General features: G+C 46.0%; 1 pseudogene; it reads left to right on the top strand.

Annotated features, from left to right (window-relative positions):
- The first annotated feature begins 1,236 nt into the window (after positions 1-1,236).
- On the top strand, positions 1,237-14,002 carry LOC115326870 (annotated as a pseudogene).
- The last annotated feature ends 3,465 nt before the right edge of the window (positions 14,003-17,467 follow it).

Genomic DNA, 17,467 nt, shown 5'->3' with positions numbered 1-17,467 from the left:
AATATGGATCAATTTCATTTTCGACGATATTTCAATTTTTATATAAAAAATTCAGTGAAAATAAAATAAACTAGACTTATGCCCGTCGCTAGCCCATGTATAGGGCTACACCCGCATAGTATTTAATAAATGACAAATACAATAAGTCGTGAGTTACAAGGCTCTGAAGATGTGACCGAATTCTCAAAGAGACGACGTTTGCATTTTTTACCTCAATAAACAAAAATACAAAAGTATTTTCCTTTGAACTAAAAAATAGTCAAAATAACATACAAAAGAACAAAAAATTACTGCGAGTTTTGTATGCTTCCCGTATTCATACCAGTATACAGAACTGGGTAGAAAAAGCACGGAGTATAAAACAGATTTTCACTCAATGATTTTTTGTGAAGCGAAATATTTTTTTTTTTAATTCTTGAAAAGCGGTTTTGTTCTTTCCAGAAATGGGGGCGACTCAGGGGCAGATGTAAGGGGGGGGGGGGCTCCGGATGTCCTGACCCCCCTCTTGAATTCTGCATGTGTAAAATTTAGGAATTTAGGGCGTGAAACGAGAGAGAGGGGGAGGGGTTTCCTAAACAAATGGTACGCTGACCAACACCTGACCCCCCTCAGAAAATTATTGCATCCACCCCTTGGTGAAGGTGCTTTGCATGGTCCTGCCGCGCAGCCTGCGGCATGGGGGGAAGGGGGTTGCAATTTGGGTGTTCGCAAAACCCATGAGACCAGCTTGTGGAACCCTGTTGTTCCCCAAAACCCAGTTTGAGAACCCCTGTTCTGTTCTTTAGTAATTGATCCCTTCAAATCGGGAATCATACCAACAGGATAATGCAGGCTCGTTGTTAAAGTAATATTCGCCTAGTATGACAACGCTTAATTCGTTGCATGACGTTTAGTGATGCATTCTTTTGCTGTCAACTCTTAGTATTTCTCATTGGGAGCGATTTTCTTTTAGCTTTGTTCCCGTAAAGGCTAAAGCTCCTAACTTGCCTAAATCTAGAATGCGTAATGGGGGCATTTTCACTGGACATCCTAACCTTTAGCCATTATTACTCAACTTGGGCAACGCCTTTTTTTATTGACCCGATGGATGAGTCTTTTCCGGAAGCTTAAAGGGCTCATCTTTCAGTACTTGCTCTTGTACACCTTGTTTGTATGTATTTGTTTGCCCATTAAAACGAGACTTCTACATCAATTTTCTGTGTGCTGTTTTGCAAGTATTGTCTTCCTTCTGACTTCAGGTGGAGGTGCTCATAAAGGACAACACGGAGCTGCAAGTGCAGCTAGAGCATGTCAAGAGGCTGACACTCAAGAATGACTCTCTGAAGGAAGAGCTCAGGTAAGAATTCGAAAGTGCACTTGGGAAGACTCAGTTCCTGTCATATTTGTTTTTATGCTGCCACGATATCGGCAAAGTTAGTTTCATTTAGTCAAACCGAAGCGATTTGTCGCCGTTTTTATTGAGAGTAATGAAGTCCAAGCAAACTTTACAATACAGAAATACTCATCTTCTCAGATACTCTACACAATGCATTTTGTTGTCTGGAGGCATGCTAAGAATAAAGTTGTAAGCTAATGTGTGAGCTTTCACCTTATCCTGGTTCTCTGCCTGCAAGCGGGTGACATTTTCGAAAATTACTAGGTAGAGCAGTGCAATTAATAGATAATGTAACCTTCATACGCATATTGTGAAGGAATGGGTAAAACAATGGTTATGTTGTACAATGTCCAATGTGTCGGTCCTTTTTATCCTAACAGGCATAAGACTAACGAGGTGGCGAAGGTGACAGCCGAACTTGAGAGCACCATGACCAAGCTCGGGTGCTGCCAGAGAGAGAAGCAGTCTCTACAGCAGACGGTGTCTCAACTTACCGGGAACTATGCAGGGCTATGAGCGGAACACTCGGCGATGCAGGTTTGAGATCTCCGTTTTCTGCGTGCTGGTTTTGTTGCAGGGTGCCAGAGGCGTTCTGCCTCGGAAATGTACTTATGCCGAGAAATGCCCCTGGAGGTTTCCTGCAATGGCCCACTCGACAAGGGGGATTCCTCACGCACCGAAATGCCCTTCTTCGCTTAACAAATTCTAGTTAAGGGGCGACATGGGTCTTTAATGACAGGTTTCTGAAATTATTTTTTGTACTGTCGAGACCGGTTATAACGAAATAGCGGCCACAGCGAAGCGATCAGGATTTCCCTTTTGCACTTAGTTATAACCAAAGTCAGTTATGACGAAATAGCGGATATAGCGAAGTGATTTCCGGTTCCCGTTGCCTTCGTTATAACCGGTCTCGATAGTATATGGTGATTTTAAAGTTTCCTGCAATTTTAGCAAGTTTTTTTTTGTGGTTCAATATTAGTGCTACATTTTTAACGTTATGTATAGTCTGAATTTGCATTGAAGTTTATGCTTACATGACATTTTCTCAAAACACAATTTTGAGCTCCTTGCAGATTTTCAGGAGGGATATCTCAGCATCTAGGACGGATAGAAATAAAATATATTTTTGCAATATGTTGCTAAATATGTGAGGCATACAATGTTTAGAGCAGATTTATTACTACAAGCCTAGACATTTTTTTAACTCATCTATTGTTTTATTACTTAGTTGCCACACACTGAACACTGAGCTTCATTGTGTTTAGAAATTACTAATAATGATTAAATCTCGAAAGTAATTTTAACATTGTATTCTTTATACTTCGTAGTATCTAGCCATGCATCGAACATAATTTTTTGTTCAGTGAATGTTTTTCTCTTTCTGAAAACAAAAGAGTTTTATCTTGAGGACTGTACTGCTGACCGAGAAACTGACCAGATATTTGCAATTGGCAAGAAAAACAGAACAAGCTTCTGCACTTTCATTCAGTTCCATCAAACACAAAGGATGAAAGCTCCAAGGCCATTGTTCATTTTTAAGGGCAATATATTTAGCATGACTGAGCTGTCGTTTTTTTTACTGGATTTATTTTCATTAACCAATATTTGCGAGGTTCTGAATTGTAATTGTAAGAATATTAAGGTAAGAGAGTACATTTATTTGTGTGTATAGTTACTCCATATCATTGGGAGCTTCCTCAATAGGATAGGTTTTTCGAATCCCCTGTTCTAGGACATCCCCAAGGTGTGTGTTATCTGAATCTTGCTATGAATCTCTTTCCCTGTCTAGGGCTAATGTTAGTTATGTGACTAGACCTTCGGTTTTGCCTTGACTTTGCTGCACATTAAAGTTGTACAAAAGACTTTTTCTTCGTGAAAAAGGGACACCAAAGATGCACCTTTAGGTGCAACGTACATAACATTGCCATCGGACTCACTTGCAATACTTGTCGTTTACGCTGTTTCAAGTAGCCTTGGTTTAATTTGCAAGGCCCTCATAACATTGTCGCAATCAAGGATTGGATGCTTATGATTCCTTCGGAACGCTTTTGTTGATGCTTCTCTATGCTCGCTACCTCCACAGGTGCTATAGATTTGTTTTATTCCTTCTGTGCGTGCTAAAGAGACGCGGTGGTGCAGCTTCTGTGCTGATGAGATTTATCTGCTTGCAGCTGCTGCTTCAAACCGAGCAAGAGAAGTGTTCGCGGCTTGCAGAGTCTCTCCGCCAGAGCCAGGAACGGGAGGCAGAAAAGGACCAGCAGCTGCAGGACGCAGAGATGATGCGTCGTGACCTGCACAACACGCTGCAAGAGTTGAAGGTGGGTGGCACTACGGCTCGATAACTTCCTGCGCTATGCAGTTAGGGTTTTCCGCCGAGATGAAGCTTCCTGGTTCGTGCTCGATTCTGCAGTTGTTGATTGTCACAACAAATCCACTGCATTAATCACCATAAATTTTGCATCCACAATGACGTGCCTTCCTAAGAACAGTGGGCGCGCATCGATGAGCCAAGCAAGCTGTATAGGGTAAAACCACTATAGCGAGAATTTCTCACATTGGGTTTTTAGGAGCCCAGGGTGGCTAGGTTCTAAATTTTCCTTGGCCACAAGTAAAGTTTCAGCGCTATATCGAAAATTCTGAGCCATTCATGGATGCAAAATGAAACACACCCTATTTTATGTCTAAGGTTTGCAGAAACCGGCCTTATACATAAAAGCAGGGTGTGGAACCGAAATGTTCTTCGTTCCGGTTTTCGTTCCGGTTCAGGGAGAACGGTTCAGCTCCGGTTCAACTCCGGAGTAAAAAAATAAAGGTTCGAACCGGTTCGAACCGGTTCGTACTCATATGCTACAAAAACAATTGACGAGAGCAAAATATAAACTATGCATATTTTATAAAAGTGTTACATATACAAGCAAAGGCTCACATTACTGTGTGGAACGAATGAGCTAGTGCTGGGGAACCTCGGGACGTGGGTGAAAGCGCAGTTTAATGTCAGGCAGCTGACCGAAGAAGGCATATCCGGGGAAAGACGGCACCTCTGAGACGATAGAATGAACTTCAGTGCAGAAAAGGCTCGCTGCACGCGGACCTGGGTCGCAGGCACTCCCAGGGCTATTTGCGCCAACGCGTAGAGTTCTGGATGGCGTTCTCTTTTCTCCTCCCAAAGCTGTAACATGTTAGCATCCATTGAAAGCCGCGGCTCCTTGTCTAGCAATGCTTAGAGCCACTAAATGAGCTGCGCTTAGAGTATCGGCACTCCGTTCCCCGACATTCTTGTGGGCGCCGCCATTTTGGCTCGTATGCAGAGCAGACGCAACTGCCGATCGTCATGATTCAAAAGTGCGACTTCCTCAGCATTAGATCCGGTGTTAGGAAGGTCACGTAATATTGATATGCTCTGTGGCGAACTGTTTAAACATTTCTGGAGGGCGGAAAAGCGTTTCCTGCGGTTTCAGATGAAGCTTCAGATAACTGCCAACCATGATTTTGAGACACAAAATGGCCAAATGTCGCTACTCTGAAGCGTAGCTTATTTAGTGGCACTAGCAATGCTCAGAAGAGATGAGCGCCTTGATGTTTGTGTTTCTGATGAGAAAACGTTTTGGTCTTTGCTGTTTCTGCTACCGAAGCTGCTTTGCTGTTTTCTTTTTGAAAGTAGTGAAAGCGCACAATAAAGACGAATACGAAGACGGAGAGGCAAACAGGACGAGCACTGAATATCAACTGATTTTTTATTGGAAAAATAGAAACAGCAAAATAAAACCAGCAAAAGCCACAAATACTACAAGTGTGACTAGTCATCAATGACTCGGCCACCACACGTGTCAATAAAGTCCACTTCCTTTTTGTGAAGGAAAAGTGAGGGCTGACTGAGACACTTATCAGGACATTCCTTCTTTATCATGTAAGCCTCCAGTACTTCCCTTGCCACCTTTTCTTTACCTCTCCCAACGATTGTAGTGCCTTGAAAGTTGGGAATGCAGCTGCAATCTCTGCAATGTATGTGTAAATGGGCTCCTGTTGTTGAACGCAGTGATAAAGCATGTTCAAGCAACCGTTCATTCAAGCACCTTCCGGTCTGGCCTATGTAAACCTTGCCGCAGCCCAATGGAATTTTTTAGACCACGCCCACCGCACATTCCACGCATTTGTTTACGTGCTTCACTGAGCATTGCCGCTTATCTTTGCCTTTTTCTTTTATCTTCGGACATAGTTGAGCCAGTTTACGTGGTGCTGAGAATACCAGAGGTACCTCGAACCTTTCCGCCACCTTTTTTATATTGTGTGACACCCTGTGTAAGTATGGCATCACGTGGGGTCTTGCTCTCTTTTGTTGCTTGTCCTTTTGGCTTTTGTCCCTGAACTTCTTCAGAAGTTTCTCAGCCACTGCGAGCATAAGGGAAGTAGGATACTCTGCGCTTCCAAGTCTCTTGACCTGACTACAGAGGCTGTCGTGTAACTGTTGAATAAATCCCCCTTCCCGGTGCTAAACGGGAAAGATTATAAAATCCGCTCAGTTATTTTGAAAGCAGATGGGATGGCGCCACAGTATGGCAACTAGGGCAGGTTCTAAAATATCCATCGGCCTTTGTATCGCTTTCTTATCCGATCAGTTGTACAATGAAATCAAGGCGTTTAAAGTAAATTGCATACAACTCTGCAAAATTGAAGGCCAAAAAAAAAAGCTTAAACTGAACGCCAGAAAAGCAAAGAGAGGTATAGACAACACTAAGTGTGTTGTCTATACCTCTCTTTGTCCTTTTTTTGTGTTTAGGTCGAGATGAAAAACCAACTAGCCCAACTCACCATTTTGCCACCAAACAGGCTCATTAATTGGTCACTTTTGCTGACGCACGAATTGGGATTGTTCTAGTATTAAATTTTCGATGTCCCACTTTCGGTACCCAAGAAAAGGTAGGGACGAACATGGGCAGTTGTTAAAGAAATAGATAAGACCAGAAATCTCGTAGAATTCATATTTACTGCGCTCATTTCGTTGGAGTTCTTGAGACGAACTTTATAAATTAGGAAGACGCCCGTTATCTGAAAACCTGATAATGGAACGTTAAAGAGCATTCCGCTACCTATTTTTTTCTTCGTTTTTTGACTTTCCACATGAACGAAACACCGAAAATATAATTGATTAGTTTTTGTCCAGAAACGGAAACATATTTATTTCGGTCCAACTCAACTGCGGTTTGCGCAAAGATATTTTTTTTTCTTGGTTTACTTTTCAGGGTTCTGTGTTTTTCGCCACGCACTTTTCATGCAACCTGCCTTCGTGTATGAACCGAAAACCGCATGGAAAACATGTCGGTTCCGCTCCGGAGCGAAAAAACTTATTTTGTTCCGGGTCAACTCCGGTTTGCGCGAAAATAACGGTTTTTTCCGGTTTTCGGTTCACGGTTCGGGTTCGGTTCAATACCCTGCATAAAAGGGGTTCTTGGGCTCTCAAAAAGAGATTCTTCGGCTCTTGGGTGATGCTTATACTGGTATTGTCATTTGAGGTGCTGATGTAGTGAAAGTTTACCGAAGAAGTGACTTCCTTAAGCGGGTGGTTCTCTGCTAGGAAGCGTTCGTGCCTCGCCATAGATTATGCTTTCAGGTAACCCGTAATGAAGAGTGCTCACTATTGCATGTTGCTCGAGAACTGCAGAACCTTTGTTTCAAAAACGTCGCAATTCACGCCGTCAAAAAAAAAAAAAAAGAACACATTTTGAGTTGACTTGACTTGATTGTTGAAGCGCGTCGGAGTGCTGCTGCCTTGTGAGTGTCGGTCTGCTAACCTGTTGCGCTGTTTGCATGCCAGGGCTGTTTCTTGTAGCAGAAAGAAGCATAGCCTTGTGCGCAATCTAATAATTAGCAATATGTCTAATAATTCGTTTAATTCCATCTACATTGATGGTGGAGCTCGAGGGAAAAAGGTGTGAAATACAGCTTGACAAGACCCTCGACCCCCTACATAGGCACAGCAGGAGAGGTACAAGAAAAAAAAAAGCTACTTCATGCGAAAGTACAAAACGGGTGGATAATATACGCATACAACAAACAAATCAAAAAAGATTGAATAATCCTGGAAACATTAAACAAACTGCCAGATCACTGGCATTCGCTATGGCATACACCGACCATTGTATCATATTGGAGTCTTGTGTTTCCCCTCAGGGAAACATCCACGTCTTCTGCCGAGTGCGGCCAATGCTTCCGTCGGAGGAGAGGGAGGGCGAACGCCTAAGCCGCATCTGGTTCCCCGACGAGAAGACTGTGGAGCTGGTCAAGCCCGACACGGAGGTGAGGGCACCACTGGTGTGTTCTAGTGCAGTCTTTGGAATACATAATTGTTATTGTGGACAGTCTACCAGTGAACATTGAGGGGAAGAGGGAGCTTGCACTGGTTGTAATACGCCAATAAAGATGGCAAAGCTTGGTAATGAAGTTATGAAATGCCAGAATCAAAATTGCAAAGAGAATCTCTAGGAGGAATAGCATTTTAAATTTGAACAGACTTAACTGTGCTGGCATGGGCACATTTCGCACTATGCCGAGACAGTATTTAATTACTTTAGTTCTTTCTGTGCCACTTACTGCATTTATTAACAGTACATTGCAATAAGCTGCTTCGCCTTGAAGTTGCCACTAGACGTTGTAAGATGCGATAGTTTTATGCCATCGTGTTAACTAGATAAAAAAAGGTTCTCACCTAACCTTGCATTGAGATCGTGGTGGAAATACACGAAATAGTGGCAGTGTCTGCTACTGACAAGACTCCCTTATATCGTTTAGAATTTTTACAGGTTTTTTCCAACTCTCAACTGAGTTACATCTCAATGTTGAGCTCCTGCACCTTGTTAACTTTCCTCCGTGCTCGTCTTTGATAAAACGAAGCCAGTTTTTTCATAAAATCGCAGAGTACCATATTTGCGTGACCGACCAGTTGCGTTCCCTTTCTCCAAGCAGAAGGTGATGGCGTTCCCCTTCGACCGAGTCTTCCCGGGCTCTGCGACCCAAGCGGAGGTCTACGAGGAGGTGGCACACGTCGTACAGTCTGCGCTGGACGGCTACAACGTGTGCATATTCGCCTACGGCCAGACCGGATCCGGGAAGACTTTCACGATGGAGGGTCCGCCAGACCTGAACCTGGGCTGCCCAAACGACTCGCAGCTGGGGCTGATCCCCAGGGCCCTCCAGCAGGTGTTCATGTCAGCGCACAAGCCCCAGAACACCCATCACTGGGAGGTGAGTACTTCTACGTGCGTAGCATTTGTAGGGCCGGTTCTTCAGGGCTTTCGTCTCCGTGGCATGTAACCTCTACGTTGACGTCACGGTGTTCGTAACAGCTGGTGTCTGACCATGGTGATGTAGCTATCAATCAAGAGTCCCAAGAGAAGGTTTGACGGGGAAGTAGTGCACTTGGATTCAATAACCGCCGACCAGGGTGTGGTAAAGCCCATGTGCCATAATTAAGCATCTTAAACCTAGGGCAGTGACTGTAACTCTCCACTGAATATCAAAGCACATCCAAGCAATCGTTTACTCTTTACACCCCTACTGTCTGCAATAAGCGGCACTGTTCTGAGCATCAAATCTGACAAGTGTTCCTCGCCTGTGTCTTCTAGTTCACAAGGGTGGCGTCATACCTGGAGATCTACGACAATGTCGACGCGCCCCCGGAGCAAGCAGACCGTCTGCCAGATCAAGCAGGAGAAGGACGGCTCGATGATGGTGACCAACGCCACCAAAACGACTGTCACTTCTTCCGAGCAGGCAAGTGTGGCCCTTGTTTGACCAAGGTCACCGATGAAATTTGTGTTTGACAGCGATAGCTGTTATGGACTCTTCCTGCCATTGGGAATGACATCTGTTAGTATGTCGTAGTTAATGTAGTAGTTCTCGTAGTAGGGTGTCCGTCGATCCTGCCAAATCCTTAAGAGAATGCCCGCCGCATGCAAAAATCGAACCTAGGTTCGCTGTGTGCAAAGCGGAGGCATTACCATTGAGCTACGTTACAGCATTAGCAACCCACTTTATACTTGTGGTTTATGTTGTACTGTAATGAGCGGCCGTCCTGGAGACCCTCAAGCGTCCAAGCCCATAGACAAGCGTCCCCGGCAGAGCGAAGGGGCTAATGAGCGACCTTCCAAAAAGCAAGCAGACGTGGGAAGATGTCCAGGTATTTCGACATTGAAACCTTTAGGGCCCCAAGATGCCGATGGACAACAGTCCGCGACGAGACGAAAGGGCAAACAAGCGGCTTCCCTCGAAACCAACAGACATTGGAGGTGGTCGACATACCTTTACCCGTACTTCCCAGGCTGACCTACTCGTGCCAAGTGCCCCGCACCCAAATACCTTCCCGTCGGAAGAGGAGGCAGTGGCACTTGTGTTCTGGGCTTCGCGCCTACCCCTCGGGGTACAAGGGGAGACGTCCTTGAGACAGCTGGTCTGCATGGGGTTGGTGGCGTGTGTGAGGGAGGAGTCAACTTAGCTACCCGAAATTCCTCTGTGGGGAATGTAGGAAAAAGTCCCGCTAAAACAAACGGATTTCTTCGGGACTTTTCGTCTTCAGATTCTGTATTTCTGTCTTCTACAAATGTAAACCTGTTGTCAAAAGCGGCCCTGCTTGGGAGCTCCTTCTGCCCGATGCCCTGGTCGGCACTGGGCTCCACCAAAACCCGACAAGGATAACCCCAGAGCTGTTACGGTACCCAATGTCCACAGCTCGCGCCCTCTGGGAAAAATGCGAAGAAATGGCCTATTCAGTGCCAAGAGCTTGTGCCGGGAGATGGGGTTGCGCATGCTCCTAAACAAAAAATAAACCAGTGTTCTGAACAAAATGGTCACTTCTATTCTGTTTCGAATGCTTTTGTTCACGCAATGCACGGTGCGTGAACGCGATGCCGATGCCCACTGACTTTGTCGTGACGCGTCTCACCTGTCGCTGTGACTGTACTTTGGATGAACGCGGGACTGCTCAATTTCTTGGTGGTATTGAGGGAAACTTGGCGAATTTAATTTCGATATAGGCTCTAGTTTTGTTATTTCCTGTGAAGCTTAAAGTCAAAGTTGCGCTGCTCATACGCCATGCAAAACACTGTGATCACTGCAGAGACAATGACAGAATTATTACCGTGCAGACAGGCCTCAAGCATGTTCAAAGCATGTTTCTCGTACATATGTATTCTTCATCATGTCTGCAGACAGTATTTCGTACAATGTATTAGCAATGCGGCTGCGGCTAGACAAAGTCTCTTGGCATGAAGCAGTTCCACAAACCAGGGAGAGGACTGGAAGTGTTTGGCTTAGTCATGCATAGCTCACCTAGGCTTCAAAAGTTGTGCTTACTGCTTTGCAAGAGAGGTAAGCGGGTAGTTCCATAATGTCAATTCCTTGTTAAGCATAGTGTTTAAAGGTGCGAGAGATTTACTGTATGAACTCTGCTATGGCCGATTGTTTGATTGAGCTTGTGCAATGTCTGCGTAGATCTACGAGCTGCTCCGGCGGGCTCGCAAGCATCCGGCTGTCAGGGCCACCCAGTGCAACGAGCACTCCTCCCGCTCGCACTCGGTTTTCCAGCTCCGCATCACGGGGACTAACCGCCGAACCGGTGTGGGCAGCCGAGGTGGGTAGTCCCCAGTGGTGGACACGGTTCAGTATTTTTGCTGCAGCTTTGCTCCTGGCTAGCTGACTGGTTTGCCTAACGCACGAGACAGTAACACATGTTTTCTACAAGGTTGCACGAAGTTCATTGTCTACTGGAATAAAAAAATAATTCGTTCGTGGCAGAGCAAAATTTCTTTTAAGGCAGTTAAACAAAGTTTAAACTTCCCTAGAAATAAACTGTTAAACAGAGTTTAACAGTTTCCTTTCTATTATACAATCTCCATCTTGCAACCATTGCTGCTTCTAGAGACTTTTATTCTCTTTGCCAACTATACATGTCCGTCCTGTTTGTGGCACCCATCTAACCAGTTCCAGATGACTTGTTTTTCATTGTGCAGTTCACTTCCTTTCACTGCAAATGAAATGCTTTCCCATTAAGTGCCACAGATTATGTGAAACAGTTGCTGAAGTTTGGGGCCTGCTGATGTCTGCTGCCATACAGCAATAATCTCCAGTGCTGGTATGTGTGCTTGCAGGCCTGCTAAACCTGGTGGACCTATGTGGCAGCCAGCGACTAGACGAGTCCAAGGCGGAGGGCGCCAGGCTCCGGGAGACCCAGCACATCAACCGCTCCCTCTCGAACCTGGGCAACGTCATCCTGGCACTCTCCCAGAAGGTCTGCAATCTGTCTCCTTTAAGCAACCTTCTTTCTGAATATGAGTTGGCTGTAGAAAGGGAACGCCTTTGAGAAAATAGAAAATGGGCACGTTCAGTCCGCTTCTCTCAAGGGTTTTCTCGTGCTCTCAGTGCAGTTAGGATGCGAACATCACACATAGGAATATACTGCTATAGGGTAGTCTGTTGCAACGTAAGGTTAACAGGAGCCTCTCCCGCCAAGCTCTTCCCCAGGATTGGCAGTTTTCTCTTCTCGGTATTCGCTCTGCTAATGTGGAAAGAAAGACTACTTTCATTTGGTTACTGTACCGTGAAACAAACTATTACTAAATCGAAATGGAAGTGGCATCGGGGGAGCGCCAGGGAGAAGCTAATGCTTTAAGAAAACGTGGACGCACGTAGTGTAGTTGAGCAGCAGCCTTCTATGATGCTCCTGTCCGTTTAGTGACTAAAGTGCAAAGCTTGTGCACTCCGGGGCGTGAACTCGCACCCAGTGACGGGTTGCTCCGGGCTGTCAATTATTCTTTCAAGTGAACCGGAGTGCAAGTGTGGTGGTAAGGCCGTTGTTTTGAGCGATGGTCGTTCCCCTTCTTTGGCAACTGCAGGCAGAGCACGTGCCATACCGCAACTCCAAGTTGACCTTCCTCCTGATGGACAGCCTGGGAGGGAACAGCAAGACCCTCATGCTGCTCAACGTCTCTCCCCGCGAGAAGAACCTGGCAGAGACTATCAGCTCGCTGCGTTTTGTCACAACGGTACATACTTCTTTACGGTTACATCCCTCTAGGGCAGTGGTTCTCAAATGGGGGACCGCAGACCCTTTGGGGTCTGCGAAGCATTCTAGGGGTCCACGAAACCCTGTCTTATCAGTCAAGCCTGTCAATAAGTTTTTTTTATCGGGTTGAGAAGAGACATTCCAATTTTTGAGTAAGTTTTCTCGTGTGTATATCAGCGAGAGAAGTCTACTTCACTCTAGTCCTTAGTTATATCCATTTATAAAATCATTATCGTAATAAACATATACCTTTCCCTACCCCTCACCACGAATGGGGTCCTCCATCATTTCTGCCGATCCATGGGGGTCCGCGAAACATCAATGGTTGAGAACCACTGCTCTAGGGTTTTGCAAAGGCATGGCGCGTTGTGGGCCATGTCCTTCAAGATTTAGGTGCAATGGTTGTGCCAAGCTAAAAAGTGGCAAAACAAGTCCTAGTCAGGGGCCAAGACATGCCAAAAAAAGAACTGGTGCTGCTCAGACTTATTGCATGTTCCAGTAATCTTGCTAAATTTGTGTTGAAAATGGTGCAATAGTTTCATAAATAATAAAGCAGTATAGTTATCCGCTCCATTTGAAAAGGCCGCCGTGACTAGTGGGCTGGTGACGCCGCCAGCCAACTGCACGGCGTCCTTTTGCGTGCATTCGCAGGCCTAACTCTCTTGGCGTCTCGAGCTTGTTCTCTCATTTATTGTCCGCGTTTTGAGCTTGTGGTCTGCGACAATTGTCTACAGCATCGCTCACTTCGTCAAAGTCTTCGACACTGACCGCAGCCGCGATGAAAGTGATGTTGGAAGCTGCTCATTTGACTATGACCCGCTGGCGACCAGCGACGGCGAGTCGCGGACGAACTCGCCGTGGTCGGTATCGTCCGTGAAAATCTCGAAGGATCATGCAGGGTGGATTGGGGAGCGTCAAAGGGCCGTGGGCAAGAGCGAGAGTGCCTTTTGGGTAGCAGAAGTGCGCGAGCGGGTTTTAATCGTATCTTATCGCGGCGAGGCGAGCTTAAGCGATGAGCGTTTTTAATCAAGTGGTCTGTGCGCACTATGGTGTGACTAACTTGGGCAGTGTTGCCTGGTTGCCAGATGAAAATTGTAGAAATTTGTAAATTGATTATTGCAGTTACTAAACCCCTGAAAATCAGAAAGCTTGGTGTATATACTAAGTAACCAATGAGCATTTCATTTCAAGAATAATCTATCCATTTAATTTTCGTGTCCTAGTCCTTGTACCCCTTTCGTGTAGTAGCCCTCTATTTCTTTTACCCCTTTCGTTCCTAATCTTTCATGTCCACAGCTATGACATGGCATATTTTATTAAATGTGTAGGGCAATAGTTAGCTCCTCCACCTCAAAGAATTTAGGCACCAGTGTTTAAAGTATATGCCTACAGCTTAAAAGATGTAGGCATCAGTATTTATTATAGCTGGGGCACTGGAAAGTAAAAATGAGTAAATCTGCAAGCATTGTTGAAGATTGTTCCATGTGTTCTTAGTCTTCCTCTTCTGTTTGTAGGTGAACCAGTGCGACATCGGGACAGCACATCGGAAAATGCAGGCCTCATCCCATTATTAATGGCCTGCTTCCCTTTAATCTTTTCATCTATTTTTTTAAACAGCTGGGTAATGCCCAATGGATCATTTTTTAAATAGCGTTTCAATCTTTTTAGTTTGGTGCATGTACATACTGGCAGCTTTTATGTATAGTACATTTTTATGGATTTCATGAAGTGTTGCGTACTGTAACCTCATACATACTCGTTGTGTCGCGATTTTATGAAGTTCCGATTTTATTTGACTTCCCGAGATTCTAATTTTAGCAAGGTTGGGCAGACTCTTCAAGGTGGATGTTCTTGCAGACTCATTCATGTAGGATAGATGGCAGTGCTTTTTTGTTTAGTGAGACCTGTAGACATCTACAAAATCGCTTGCTGCATTGCCATGGGATATTCTGTCCAGAAAGACTATCCCAAGATACTATGACCTTGATAAAACTGTTCAGCCAACTGACACTGTCAGCATAGATATGTAGATGTTTTTCCCCCACATTCTGTGTGACCAAAGATAAGATATTACTTCTGTTTCTCTGTTTTCATGGTATTTAATAAACAATGCATAATCTCCTCTTTCTGTTCGTGATGCACCCAGCTTGTGGAACTAGCAGCTAGGTGTTGCTTCCTAGGGCTTTATATGCTGACACTATGTAACTCCCAACCATTAAGACAGTTGTCTGGGCCAGTACTCTCACAGGATCTCGAAACTGACAGGAACCGTCAACATGTAGGCCAAGCATTTCCTAGTCTGCTGCCATTGCAGCATCGCCCAGTTTACTTGGATTTCTGGGGGTAAACCTGTAGATTACAGTCGAACCCGGATATATTGAATTCAAAGGGGATCATAAAATAGTTCTAGATATCAATATTTTGGTATACAAAAATATGTTAACTTAAGCTCCAGTTGAAATTTCCGCGCGTCTCTGCTAATACCGAAAGCCGCGACAAACGGGACCTTACCAAATGGAGCCGCTAAATAGTTTTGCTTAGTTGGTGAAGATCGCAAACATTGTCGTGTTCACGCGACTGTGTTTGCGATCGTTTCCACGCGCACACAGCATTGGCGACAAAACACAAAAATTAAAAAAAAATATAAATGTCTCTGTTCGCTAAAACGTCATTCGCTCATGTGATATATGCCCCCCCCCCCCCCCCCCCCCCCCCCGTGCACATATGCTGGCTCGGCGGTCTGCCAGGCCTGCAACGCGAGCTATGCGTTCGCAGCGGGGGCGCAATCCGACCGCGGGAGAAGCAACGGGAAGCCGTGCTTCGTTCGCTATGTCGAGTGTCCCTGCCATGGGAGTTCAATACAGAAAAACAATGCTCCTATACAATTATATGTGATTTTCAAGGGGATGTTTGGGCTGATTGATATGAACAACAATTAGAAATGCTAGGGTGTGATATCACCGGGCTCGACTGTAGCACTTGGTTCAATGTCAGATAAACCTTGCCTTCGTTACCTTCAAGTTTAAGGGTCTTTACTACTTTGACCAACTTTTTCGAAGTTGTGTAACGTAGAAGATTCGGTTAGTTGCTATACAGACCTAATAAAAACGGTGAAGACAACAAAGTAAAGGGTTACTGACGGGACTTAGCTCGTCACCCAGTTGCAAATATTTTTTTACTAACCTCTTCAGACTTTCACAAAAGGAAATAGTGAACCATTAGATAGGGCCACTCCCCACCATGGTACTTTTTCACAATGCTGCACAATAAAATGTGTGCAATTTGCAGCAATATTTTGGCAAAAGGTATATTGTCACGGTTGGTGACCAGAATTAACGATAAATAAACAGGAAGAAATAAAATAATAACAAAGCGTCGCGAGCGTCGAAGTCGGCGAGACAGCAGAGTCGAGCGCTGGGGCGAAACTGACTCGTCAAGGTCGCGGGCGGCCTCTTATCTAAGGAGAGTCACTATCTCGAAGATTCGGCGGAGAACGTTCGAGCGTAGCGCGTTCGGGGCGAGAATGAACACGCCCTTTCTGCAACAACAAAAGCAGGGATAAATGATAGAAGTTACGTCTGGAACAAGAATAAACGAGAACTTTCTAGAGGTTCGTGATCGAGCGTTGCTTTCTCAGCCCTGCGTGCGGCAATATTCCCCCCTTTAAAAAGTGCATCGTCCCGGTGCAACAAAAAACACAAAGCCACAACAAAAGGATAGCAGAATCGTGAGTCGCAGTTCACGGTTTGACGAGAGTTCAAAGTTCTATCGTTCGTAATACGGCTTGAGGCGCACGACGTGAACTACTTCGGGTCGTGGTTGGCGTCGTCTTGATGGTCTAGTTCCGTCGGGAAGAACCTCGTAGTTTAAGTCCCCGAGACGGCGAAGAACCTTGTAGGGTCCAAAGTAGCGCTTGAGAAGCTTCTCGCTGAGACCGCGGCGCCGTATTGGTGTCCAGACCCATACCCGGTCTCCTGGTTGAAAGTGGGCGTCACGCCGGCGAAGATTGTAGCGGCCGGCGTCGACATGTTGCTGGTCTTGAATTCGTAGTCTGGCTAGCTGGCGGACCTCTTCTGCCCGTTGAGCAACCACCTGGGCGTCATCGCTCCCGTCGTCGACTGACTCGTGCGGCAACATAGAGTCTAGCAGAATCGTCACCGCCCTGCCATACACCTGCTGGAAGGGCGTCACTCCTGTGGTCTCTTGCACTGCTGTGTTGTAGGCGAACGTGACGTAGGGCAGCACTTCGTCCCAGGTCTTGTGCTCCACGTCGACGTACATAGAGACCATGTCGGCGATTGTTTTGTTGAGCCGCCCCTTCAACCCGTTGGTCTGCGGATGGTATGCCGTTGTTCGACGGTGTTCCGTGTGGCTTAGACGAAGGATCTCTTGGGTCAACTGTGCCATGAACGATGACCCTCGGTCCGTGATCAGTACTTCGGGGGCGCCATGCCGGAGGACGATGGACTCGATGAAGAACTTGGCAACTTCGACCGCAGTCCCCGACGGAAGGGCTTTCGTCTCGGCGTAACGGGTAAGAATCGGTGGCGACGATTATCCAGTGGTTCCCCATCGTCGACGGTGGAAAAGGACCCAGCAGATCCATTCCAATTTTCTGGAAGGGCTTGGTTGGCGGGGTAATCGGCTGGAGGAGACCTGCTAGCTTTGACGGCGGTTTCTTGCGTCGCTGGCACTCATGGCACGATCGTGTGTAGAGATGGACGGTCTTCGGAAGCTTTGGCCAGTAGTACTTGTCACGAATCCGGGCAAGAGTCGTGCTGTAGCCGAGATGTCCGGCCGTTGGGTCGCCGTGGCACGCCTGAAAAAATTTCTTCTCGGAAGCTGGCGGGGACAACCATTAGCCAGGGAGCTTCGCTGGTTCCGAAATTCCTTCTGAAGCGCAAGCCTCCCCGCAGGACAAAGCTCGATAGGTCCCGAGAAGAGACCCGTGGGACAGAGCCTCCTCGACCTTTGAGGTGGTCGATCACGGAGCTCAGTTCCGTGTCGTCGCGTTGCAGTGCCCTCATGTCGGTAGCGTT

The sequence above is a fragment of the Ixodes scapularis genome, unplaced genomic scaffold (assembly GCF_016920785.2).
Source record: "Ixodes scapularis isolate PalLabHiFi unplaced genomic scaffold, ASM1692078v2 PGA_scaffold13__105_contigs__length_92229423, whole genome shotgun sequence".
Classification (NCBI taxonomy): Eukaryota; Metazoa; Arthropoda; class Arachnida; order Ixodida; family Ixodidae; genus Ixodes; species Ixodes scapularis.
Note: the sequence above shows the minus strand (reverse complement) of the source record. Positions and strands in the feature narration are given on the sequence as shown.